Source organism: Rhincodon typus, chromosome 2, assembly GCF_021869965.1.
Source record: "Rhincodon typus isolate 14 chromosome 2, sRhiTyp1.1, whole genome shotgun sequence".
Lineage (NCBI taxonomy): Eukaryota > Metazoa > Chordata > Chondrichthyes > Orectolobiformes > Rhincodontidae > Rhincodon > Rhincodon typus.
Window position 1 is genome coordinate 115,978,499 of NC_063333.1, and position 12,656 is coordinate 115,991,154.

The window sequence follows — 12,656 nt, forward strand, 5'->3', positions numbered from 1 at the left end:
ATTAAAATTAAATTTAAATTAAAGCTCAAGTTTCATTCAGCTTCACAAGGAATTATAATTCTTCACTTTTGTTGATCTGGCCTTAAAAATACTTCAAGAGCTGCTACGTCATGGATTGCCTCAATGGTTGCTCCTGCTCTGGCTGACCACCCCTTCCTGGATCTAAGCTCCCCTGGACTCTAAAACTGCACTTAAATGCTTACTTACAGGGGCACAACTCCAGGTTTTCAGTGACAGCTAGATTCACCAAGCTACTACCACTTCTAGCTATTCCCCAAGCCCTATTCATGGAGTCATACAGCATGGAAACATGACCTTTGGCCTAACTTGTCAATCCCAACCAGGTTTCCCAAACTGAGCTAGTCCCATTTGCCTCCATTTGGCCCATGCTCCTGTAAACCTTTCCTATCCATGTACCTGTCCAAATGCCTTTTAAATGTTGTAATTTTACCCATATCTACCACTTCCTCTGGCAGCTTGTTTGACACATGTACCACCGCCTGCTTGAAAAAGTTGCTCCTTAGGCCCCTTTTAAACTTTTCCTCTTTCACCTTAAACCTATGCACTCTAGTTTTGGATGTCCCTATCCTGGAGAAAAGACCTTGGCTATTCCCCCATCCAAAACCGACATGGTTTTATAAACCTCTGTAAAAGGTCACTCCTCAGCCTCCTACACTCCAGGGAGAAAAGTCCCAGCCTATCCAGCTTCTCCTTATAACTCAAACCTCCCAGTCTCAATAACATCCTCGTAAATCTTTTTTGCACTCTCCAGTTTAATAACATTTTTCCCACAGCAGAGTGACCAGAATTGAATGTAGTATTCCAAAGATAGCCTTACTAATGTCTTGTATAGCTGTAACAATACATCCTAACTCCTGTACTCGATGTTCTGACCAATGAAGGCAAGCATGCCGAATACCTTCACTACCCTGTCCACCTGTGATGCCATTTTCAAGGTACTATGTACCTGCACCCCCAGGTCTCTCTGCTCAACAAGACTCGTCAGGATCCTACCATCAACTCTAAATCCTGACCTGGTTCATCTTACCAAAATGTAACACTTTGCATTTATCTGAAACAAATTCCACCTGCCATTCCTTGTCCCACTAGCCCAGTTGTTCAATATCCCGTTGTACTCTTAGATAACTTTCTTCACTGCCCACTACACCAATCATGCTCAATTAACTTTAGCAAAACCTGCTTGTGAGCATTTCAATTCCCAGTCCCACCTAAACTGAACTATTAGTGGCACATATCTTCTCTCTGAGCCCCCACTTCACATAGTCTGTGTAGTTCACTGCCTTTAAAACTAACAGTAACAACAGCACTGCCTAATATTATGTCTCTTTTTGTCTGTCTCCTTCTCCAACTAACTGCAACTTCGAGCTCCATTTCAGTGACCCCGAACGGTCCTGAATAACTTATTGTAAAACCTTGTAATATGTTTCCTCCCGTATTTCTGCACAGAATTGAATGTTGCTACTTTGCAACTGTTGGAACTGTCTGTTCCATAAATGTTATAGACATAGCTTGCTGGCTTACCCAGTACATAAAAAGGATACACGTAGAGGATTTCATCACATGTTGGAGAATCAAAGCAAATAGAGATAAGAAATAATACAGGATAGGAAACAGTATTTTAAAGGTCCCTGTAATTGATCTTTGTATTGGACAGAGTATAAGTCATGAATTAGAGAAGCATGTAACAAAAGTAATGAAATATTTATAGGGAATGTCAATCTTCACATAAATTGAACAAACCAAATTGGCAAAAATAGCTGGGAGGTTGAGTTCATTTGAGACAGTTTGCCAGAACAATATAGAATCACAGAAAGTTGATGGCATAGAAAGAACCATGCTGCTCGTCATGTCTGTCCCAGCTGATAAAACCAGCCAACTAGACTAATCCCACTTTCCAGTATTTGGTCTATAGCATTGCAAGTTAAAGTATTTGAAGTGCATATCCAAACACTTTTTAAATGAGTTAAGGGACCCTGTCACTACCATTACAAACAGAGAGTTCCAGTGCCCTACCACCCTCTGGGTGAAACAAAATTCTCATCTATCTTCAAAACATTTTATCAACCACATTAAATCTATAAATTTGGAACATCACAATTAAATTACCCCTCAGTCTCATCTGTTCTGAGGAGACCAATTGTAGCCTACCCAAACATTTCTCATACCTGCAGTTTTCTACAGTTGGCAACATGCTTGTAAGTTGCTCTCTACCCTCTCTAATGTAATTGAATTCTTTCTGCAAATGAGTTGACCAGAATTGCACTCAGTATGCAAGTCGCGGCCTAACTAATTATTTATGCAGCTTCAGCAATTCCTCCCTGTTCTTATATTTTCTATCTAAACTAATATCAGAAATATGCTTTCTTAACAACCTGTCCTGCTACCTTCAGCATATATGGACATATGCCCCAAGGCTTCTCACTACTTCTACATTTTTTAGTATCCTTGTTTTTATTGTGTATTCCTTTGCTTTGTTTGACCTCCCCAACTGCATAACCCCACTTCTCTGAGTTGAATTCCATTTGCCACTTTTCTGTCCACCTGACCAGTCCATTGATATCTTTCTACAGTCTGCAGCAATTTTCCCTCACTATAAATTCACGTGGCCAGTTAATGCGCTATGTTTTCATCCAAATCATTAATTTGTAGCACAAAAAGTAAAGGACCTAGTGCTGAGCCCTGCAAGACCTCAATAGAAATAGCCTTCCAATTACAAAACACCCATCAAGAATTATCCTTAATCTTGCCATTAAGGAAATTTTGTATTCAGTTTCTACACTCCCCTTGATCCTGTGGACTATTATTTTTTTCACCCAGTCAACTATGCGGTATCTTGTCAAAACCTTTCCTAACGTCTACATAGACCACATCGACTACAGTAACTTCATCAATCCTCTTTGTTACATTTTTTTGAGGAAGTATCTGACTAATTTAATTACAATCTTTTAATTTTCCTGGAAACTCCTCAACATTCAGGGAACATTAGATTTGGCTATTACTACTTATTTTTGTTTAGCATGTTGTTTAATCTGAACCTATTGAATTTCCCCTTGAATGCCACTCACCTGCCCTGACACTGATTTATCTTCAAGTAGCTGTTTCCAATTCACTTTTGCCAAAGCACTCTCCAGCTTAGTAAAAAAAATTGGCCTTGCCCCAATTCAAAAAGCCAATTACTGTCCTTTATTTGTTCTTTTCCATAATTTTGTTAAAACTGAATTATGATCGCTGCCAAAGTGCTCTTCCACTATGCTGTTTCCACCTATCCAGCTTCAATTCTTAAAACTAAGTCCAGAACTGCCCCCCACTCTTCGTTGACTTGCTACACATAAGATCACCTAAGTTCATCAAGAATTGCTCCTTCATTTCCTTTCATGCTAAAATTATTTCAGTTAATATTGGGGCAGTTAAATTCACCTATCGCTGCCTGTTGTGTTTGCATCTCTCAGATCTATCTACAACTTTGTTTTTCGGTCTCCCTCTGCCGGTTTTGGGGTATCTGCAGTACAATCCCAGCAGTCTAATTGTTCCATTTTTGTTTCTTAGCTCAGTTCATGTGTCTTCATTTGATGATACTTTTAATATATCTTTACTTCTCAAAGCAATCATTGTTTCTTTGTTCAAAATTGTCACTCCTCTCCTTTTTAAACTCCCTCTCTTCTTTGAAACTCCTGTAACCAGAAACATTGAGCTTCCATACCCAATTCTTGTTAGGTTTCTGTAATGAAATATCATACTACCATATTTCTATCTGTGCCTTCAGATCATCCTGCTTTATTTGTTGCATAGAAATCGATACCCTTGAACATTATTATTTTCTTACCTTCATTTTCTCTGTCTTATAAACTCATCTACTAACTTGTTGCCTTCAATTTTCATTTCCGATTTTGTCCTGACTGAATCTACCTTCAGGACCCATTCCCCAAATTTAATTTAACCTTCCCCAATAGCACAAGCAAAATATGTTGCAAGGAACCCAGCTCTAGCCCAACCTGTGTAGTTCCCATCTCCCCCAGATGTCACTCATCTCAATGTCCCTAAAGTCCACTCAAGTAATGTAATAAAAACTTGCAATTTACTAACTCTTGGAGACAAAGGGAAGAAAAACTCACCGACTACTGGAAATTAATCAAAGAAAGGTAGAAAATAGAGCAATTCATTCCCTCTCTATGCCAAACTTCCACATGAATCAAATTTCATAGTCCACATAGACAGAGGGACCTAGGGGTGCAGGTACATAATTCTTTAAAGTTTGCATCACATATCAACAGGGTGGTTAAAAAGGTATTTGGCGCGCTTGCCTTCATTGCTTAATCCTTTGAGTATGGGAGTTGGGACGTTATGTTGAGGTTGTACAGGAATACAGTGTCCAGTTTTGGTTGCCCATTTATAGGAAGGATATTATCAAGCTAGAGAGGGTTTAGAAGAGACTTACCAGGATACTGCCAGGTATGGAAGATTTGAGGTGTAAGGAAAGGCTAGGACTTTTCTCAGAGCGTAGGAGGTTAAGAGGTGATCTGATAGAAGTTTATAAAATAATGAGAGGTAAAGATAAAGTTGATGGCAGTTGTTTTTTCCCTATGATGGGGAATTTCAAGACTAGGGGGCACATTTTTAAGGTGAGAGGAGAGAGATTTAAAGACATAAGAGGTAAATTTTTTGTGCGTGGAATGAACATCCTCAGGAAGTGGTGGATGCAGGTACAATCACAATGTTTAAAAGACATTTGGACAGAAATATGAATAGGAAAGGTTTGGAGGGATATGGGCCAGGAGCATGCAGGTGAGACTAGTTTACTTTTGGATTATGTTTGGCATCGACTGGTTAGACCAAAGGGTCTGTTTTCTGACTCTATGATCCTGGATCCAAAATAACCTGTTGCTTGTTTGGTTTAGTGATATATTATGCACATTGGCAGCTACCACTACCAGGCAGCCCCCTAATCAGTGGAAAATAGTTAGTTCAAGTGGTTTTAATGACTGCAGCAAGAAGCTAAGGTAGCTAGTGACTATTCCAAGTCTACTTAAGAGATTTTTTTTTAAACATTGAGGACAGTAAGGAGCACATAGTCAGGAGACTAACCCTGAGTGAGACGTATACAAATGACCAACAAAAGAGGACTCAGAACCGATCCCTGTGGAACACCGCTGGTCACAGGCCTCCAGTCTGAAAAGCAACATTCCACTACTACTCTCTGTCTCCTACTGTTAAGAAAATTATGTATCCAATTGGCAAGCTCACCCTGAATCCCATGTGACCTAACTTTACTAATTAGTCTACCATGTAGAACCTTGTCAAAGATTTCACTAAAATCCAAATAAACTTTTCTTTACTCAGAGAGTGGTAGGGGCGTGGAATGCATTGCCGGAGAGGGTAGCGGAGTCGGCCTCATTCGGGGCATTTAAGCGGCTATTAGATAGGCATATGGATGATAGTATAAGGTAGCAGTGGAAGTTAGATAGACCTTAGGTTTAGGGTAAAAGTTCGGCACAACATCGTGGGCCGAAGGGCCTGTACTGTGCTGTACTATTCTATGTTCTATGTTCTAAGCATGGTCTACTGCTGTGTCATCAGCCACCTTTTTGGTAAAACCGAAAGAACTGCGGATGCTGTAAATCAGGAGCATAAAACAGTTGCTGGAAAAGCTCAGCAGGTCTGGCAGCATCTTGAAGGAAAAAAAACAGAGTTAATGTTTCAGGTCCAGTGACTCTCCCTCTGTTCTGAGTGTTCACAGGCGTTCTGAGGAAGGGTCACCAGACCCAAAACGTTAACTTTATTTTTTCCTTCACAGATGCTGCCAGACCTACTGAGCTTTTCCAGCAACTTTGTTAAACTCAGTCAAGTTTGAGAGACACAATAGTCCTCACACTAAAACATGCTGACTATCCCGAATCAATTTTTGCCTCTCTAAGTGTCCATAAATCCTATTTTGCAATAAGTCAAGATTAATTAGTCATCTTAAAGTAGAAGATCCTCTGGGGAGAAAGTGCCAATAGTGATAAGATGGGAGTGATATGGGTAAGTCAGAACTACAGTTGGAAATTGAAAAGAAAAAAATACATTGGAGATAATGAAAGATGAATTAATCAAGATAGATTTGGAAGTCAGATTGAAAGGCATGAAGGGATGAGGCACTTATGGTGTTATGGCTGTGTCCCTACCCCTGATCTGGGAGACCTGGGTTCAAGTGTCACCTGTTTCAGAAGTGTGTAATAGGATCTCTGAACAGGTTGATTAGAAAATAGGTTAAATAAGGAAAAAAGAAGGGATGAGGGCACTTGGGGTGCTATGGTAATGCCCCTACCTCTGAACCTGGAGACCTGAGTTCAAGCCTGACCTGCTTCCGTAGTGTGTAATAACATCTCTGAACAGGTAGGTTAGCAAATATCTGAAAAGCACAATTGGAATTTTGCCGTGGCAAACATTTGAAAAAAAAGTTCATAATTTTCATTAAGGATAGATTCTCTGGAGGAATAGAAGCTCCAGTGGGAAAGCGGTACCAAAATGACTAACTGGAGAATTTAAGGGTAGTATTAAAATTAAAACAAGTTTAAAATGTTGCTGCAATAGTAGTAAACCTGCATTTTGGGTGGATTTTTAATATCAGAAAACGTTGACGAGGAAATGATAAAGAGTAGGCAGAAATTAGCATGAGAGTAAAACAGATTGTAAGAGCTTTTATAGGAATATAAAAAAAGGAAGAGGAGATTAATGAAAATAAATATCTGTCCCTAGTGACAGAGACAGTAAAAATTATGATAGAGATAAGAAAATGGCAACACCCTGAGGGCAGGAGTTCCTCCCAAATGGAATCGGTGAAACAATTGAGGCAGCTCCCAGTGGATTACAGGCTGATGACTGTATTTTCAGTTGGAGGCAGTAACAGTGGTTCCCTGCACAATCCAACCAGGGAATGCAATGTATATCTTGAGTCTCCTGACCTCAGGAAGGATGTACTTTCTTTAGAGCAGGACCAATGAAGGCTTTCGTGATGAATTCCTGTAAACAGGAAATACTGAGCAGAAGAGGCCTATAAGAGTAGGAATTTCAAACAATGAGAGATAATGCTATTGAGGCATAACATTCTCAGAGAACCTGACTGGATAGATGCAGATATGTAGTTCTACCTGATTTGATGATCTAGAACTCAGGATCACTGTCTCAGGGTAAGGGGTTGCCCATTTAAAATGAAGTGAGGAAACATTTCTTTAGGGTGGCACGGTGGCACAGTGGTTAGCACTGCTGCTTCACAGCGCCAGGGACCCGGGTTCGATTCCAACCTTGGGTGACTGTCTGTGTGGAATTTACACATTGTCTACATGGGTTTCCTCTGCATGCTCTGGTTTCCACCCACAGTCCAAAGATGTACAGGTTAGGTGGATTGGCCATGCTAAATTGCCTGTAGTGTACAGGGAGGTGTAGATTAGAGGGATGGGTCTGGGTGGGATGCTGCGAGGTTTGGTGTGGACTTGTTGGGCTGAAGGGCCTGATTCCACACTGTAGGGATTCTATGATACTCTGGATTTGGAATTCTGGACCAACCCAGAGGGCTGTGGATACTCAATCATTGAGTATATTCAAGACAAAACAGTACATTTTTGAGCACTAAAGAAGTCAAGGGACATTGGAATTATGTGAGAAAACGGAGTTATACAGAAAATCAACCACTGTGCTATTGGTTGGTGAAACAGTTTCAAAGCAATTGTATGACATATTTCTGCTTCCATTTTGTATGCTTACGTTCAGACCAAATCTCAAAACAAATGAACTAGAGTACAAAATAAACATTTTAGAAATCCTCAAAATTTTATAATTATAGAAGAATGAAAACCAGCGCTTAAAAAAAAACTGAAGAAGGGTCTAGGCCCGAAACATCAGCCTTCCTGCTCCTCTGTTGCTGCTTGGCCTGCTGTGTTCATCCAGCTCTACACCTTGTTATCTCAGATTCTCCAGCATCTGCAGTTTCTACTATCTCTGAAACTATATTTGTAAGGCATGTTCTCCACCTCTAAGAACTCTGTTGCACAACAGAGTAGTTTCTGGCTTTGGACATTGTGGTAAAATGGGTGCTGGGAGTCAGCAGCCATTATACACTCTTCCCAGCGATCTTTTCCAGTGAACTCAATCACACATTTATTTCCTATTGTGTCAAGTTAAAATCCATTTCAAAGAAGTTTTACTGGCTGAAGTCCAAGTGATGACAGCAACATACATGAAATTTTACCTCAATCTGGAAGAAAATTGTGTTGTGAGCAAGATTTTTTTGGTTGATGGGTTTCCTGTCCTACTCGAGCATCAGCACAAAACACTTTTCTGCCAATACCAGCCATTCCACAGCCATTTAACACTGTGGAAGTTTAATTGAAAGGACTTCAGAATGTGTGGGGTGGGTAATTAGGTTTGAGTGGCCAACTGAGATATTAAAGGAGGGGTTGGGGTGGGCTGGAGATAAAAGTGTTGTGACATTGAGGAGGGTGGCTGTACTTCTGATCGGCAAGGGGGCCACCAAAGCAGGTTCTGCCTCCCTTTTCCTGATGCTAGCTTAAGCAGCAAAATCTGGCATAGACCTCCCCTTGCCACAGGTAAATTAGCAGCAGGGATAGTTTAAAGATGAATGGGATACAGAAGCCTCCTTGGCTGCCCACAAAATGGGAGGTAAGTGAGAACCTGGCAGTGTAAAGGCAACATGTTGTGTTTGAGTGAGCCACACCTTCAAAGTTGCTACCAAGGAAACTATAAATCTCTGTTCTTGAGTTCTGAGGAAGGGTTACCGGACCCGAAATGTTAACTCTGTTCTTTCCTTCACAGATGCTGCCAGACCTGCTGAGCTTGTCCAGCAACTTTGTTTTTGCTCCTGATTTACAGCATCTGCAGTTCTTTCAGTTTTTATAAATCTCTGCTCCTTCAGGGGCAAGTGGTGACATAGAAGCAACATCACAGGACTAGTGCTTCTGACTCCTGGCTAATATTCTGGGGGTTTAGATTCAAAACTCACTATGGCAGATGTAGAACAAATACTAGCTTAATAATGTCCATATAACCATTGTCAGTTGTTATATGAACCCATCTGGTTCACTTGTGTCCTCTAGGGAAAGAAATCTTCCACTTTTGTCTGGCTTGGATGTGACTCCAGACCTAGAGTAATATGTTGCCTCTTGATTGCCATCTAGAAAATTATGGACTAGCAGTAAATGCTGTCCTAGTCAGATATAGCCACATTACATGAACAAAACAAAAATTAATAAGATCTCTTGGCACAGCATTTTAGACCAGCCCAAATGGTTTTTGTTGTGTCAATAATTACTAAATTATTGGCATAAATTTCTCAATTTAAGAAGGATTCTTTGGATGCGGTTGTATTGGACATATCTGTAAAGTAGAAGGTCTGAGTTCAAGACTTCACACTAGACGTGTGCTGTGACAGGTCTGAACAGGTTGATTAAAAAATACCTACAACATTGGCTGGGCAACCATGTGTTATGTATAATGGATGGAGGTCTGCTAATTATAATCCCCATCCAATTGGCCAACAGTTGATTGTCTATTCTGATCCAGCAGCAGTGGAATTATCACCTGAAAACTTCCCCTCCGTTCCAAGCCAATTAAGCCTCCATTAAGGTTCAAGTTAATTCATTAAACGTTATTAAATAAATGACTATGCATTTTGGATCAGTAAGAGCCGAAGAGTAGGTTATCTCAGCACTGCTCCACGTGGCCACTTGGAGCTAGAGGGGTCTATTTCAAAATTAACATTGGTCATTTAATAATCCCCCAACAGCAATATAGGTCATGATCACAAGTAATTTGCTGAAAAAAATCATATTATCTCTCAAATCTAATGAGGGAACTCAAATTTACTTATAGAAAAGAACATTTCAGAGAAGTTTCTTATCAGTGACACCTTCCTACTTCCAGGAATATGGAATTGTTGAGAAAAGTTTAAAAGTAGAAGCCTAAAGTAAATACTTGTAGGGCTTTATTGGCCTGGGTTAAATTCAGTATTCAGCTGTTCAGAAATATTTAGCCTTCATACATTGATAAACAGTGCCTCAGTTGCAGTCAGTTGTATTTTTATTTTTTTATCTTATTGACATTTTATTTACACATGAGCTCAAACAGTTTAATAATTGGTGCCAATCCATTTTCCAATTTCTGCAGTGACTGCCAACATCTGTTTGGTGAGTGGGTGTGTGCAAAGTAAATGTTTATTTTGTGGCTATAGATGGGGGTTGGATTGCAATGTCTGTTTAGTGGGCTGAGTACCCAAAAATAATAATCATCTTTCTTGTACATGTCAGTATTAATAAATAGTTTGCATGTTTCAGGGAAGGGAAGGCTCTAATGTACAATCTGTATTCAGAATCTCGAACTGAAATGGATTTGATTAAACTTAAGAGACTGAATCTTAAGCTTTTTTTGGCAAAGTGTCATTTCCATTAAGTTTCACAAAAGGTTTCTCTCTGTGAAGCCTAACAAGATCTGTTGCTACATTTTACCAAACACGACTCATTAATTTTTTACCCCACTCGTACGGTGCCCCTCTCAGCCAATTCTAGCCTCATGCCACCTACCATGCCCCATTTCTGGCAGAACTCACCACTCACTTGGTATCTCCTAAAAGACCAGCTTCCACAGTGCCTGTGCCATCTTTAAAAGGCCACTGTGTACCCAGATGAGCGCTGGCATTCTGAAGCTGCCAGTTTGGTGAAAGACAGTCTTTTTGAAGATGACTGTGAAGGCGAACATGCTGCTGTCAGGGTCCTGGTGTTCAGGGTTGTCCAAAGGAGAGCCTTGTCTTCCCAGAGGACTAGAAGAGGAGACCGTGCCACTAGATGCTGACAGTTTGGATCAAGGTCACCAGCCTGGTCAATGTATGTCTAACGTACAGAGGAAAGGTCAGCAGTGATGTAAGAAAATCCGTTACCTTCTCTATTCTGCCAGAGTACGTGCTGCACTCTTCTCTCTGCCAACTCACACTATCTCTGCCACTACGCCCTCCGCCCACCAAGACTCATGCTGTATTACTCTGACTATTGTCTGCAACATTTTCCCTCATTTGCTGTTGTTTGCCCCAAATCTCCACACAAGACTGAAGCAAACCCAAATCAGCACCTCCAGAGGAGACAGCAGCACCCAGCCCTGCCGAGTCTTCACCATCCCCCCAGACCTACCCCTTACTGAGGACGAACGGTCAGTCCTCAGTAAAGGGCTCAACTTTGTCCTCCTCCACCCACAGATCAACGAATACCGCTCACGCTTGGACATAGAGCAGTTTTTCCGCCGCCTCCGCCTCCACGCTTACTTCTTTAACCGTGAACCTAACCCTCCCTCTACTGACCCCTTCTCCCGCTTCCAACACACCCCTTCCTCCTGGACACCACCCCAAGGCCTCCTACCCTCCCTCGACCTCTTCATCTCCAACTGCTGTCGAGACATCAATCGCCTCAACCTCTCCACTCCTCTCACCCACTCCAACCTCTCCCCCGCAGAACGTGCAGCCCTCCGCTCCCTCCGCTCCAATCCCAACTTCACCATAAAACCCGCGGACAAGGGAGGCGCAGTTGTAGTATGGCGCACTGACCTCTACATCGCCGAGGCCGGACGCCAACTCTCCGACACCTCCTCCTACCGTCCCCTTGATCATGACCCCTCCCCTGAGCACCAAACCATCATCTCGCAAACCATCCACAACCTCATCACCTCAGGTGACCTCCCACCCACGGCCTCCAACCTCATCGTTCCCCAACCTCGCACTGCCCGCTTCTATCTCCTTCCCAAAATCCACAAACCTGAATGCCCTGGTCGACCCATTGTCTCCGCCTGCTCCTGCCCCACCGAACTGATCTCCAACTATCTAGACTCCATTTTCTCCCCCTTGGTCCAGGAACTCCCTACCTATGTCCGTGACACCACCCACGCCCTCCACCTCCTCCAGAACTTCCAATTCCCCGGTCCCCAACACCTCATCTTTACCATGGACGTCCAGTCCCTCTACACCTGCATTCCCCATGCAGATGGCCTTAAGGCTCTCCGCTTCTTCCTGTCCCGCAGGCCCGACCAGTCCCCCTCCACTGATATCCTCATCCGCTTAGCCGAACTCGTCCTCACACTCAACAACTTCTCTTTCAATTCCTCCCACTTCCTACAGACAAAGGGGGTAGCCATGGGTACCCGCATGGGCCCAAGCTACGCCTGCCTCTTTGTAGGTTACGTGGAACAATCCCTCTTCCGTACCTACACCGGCCCTAAACCCCACCTCTTCCTCCGTTACATTGATGACTGTATCGGCGCCGCCTCGTGCTCCCACGAGGAGCTCGAACAGTTCATACACTTCACTAACACCTTCCACCCCAACCTTAAGTTTACCTGGACCATCTCTAACACCTCTCTCCCCTTCCTGGACCTCTCTGTCTCCATATCGGGCAACCACCTAGAAACCGATATTCATTTCAAGCCCACCGACTCCCACAGCTACCTAGAATACTCCTCCTCCCACCCACCTTCCTGCAAAAATGCTATCCCCTATTCCCAATTCCTTCGCCTCCGCCGCATCTGCTCCCAGGATGAGGCATTCCACTCCCGTACATCTCAGTTGTCCTCGTTTTTCAAGGACCGTAACTTCCCCTCCTCGGTGG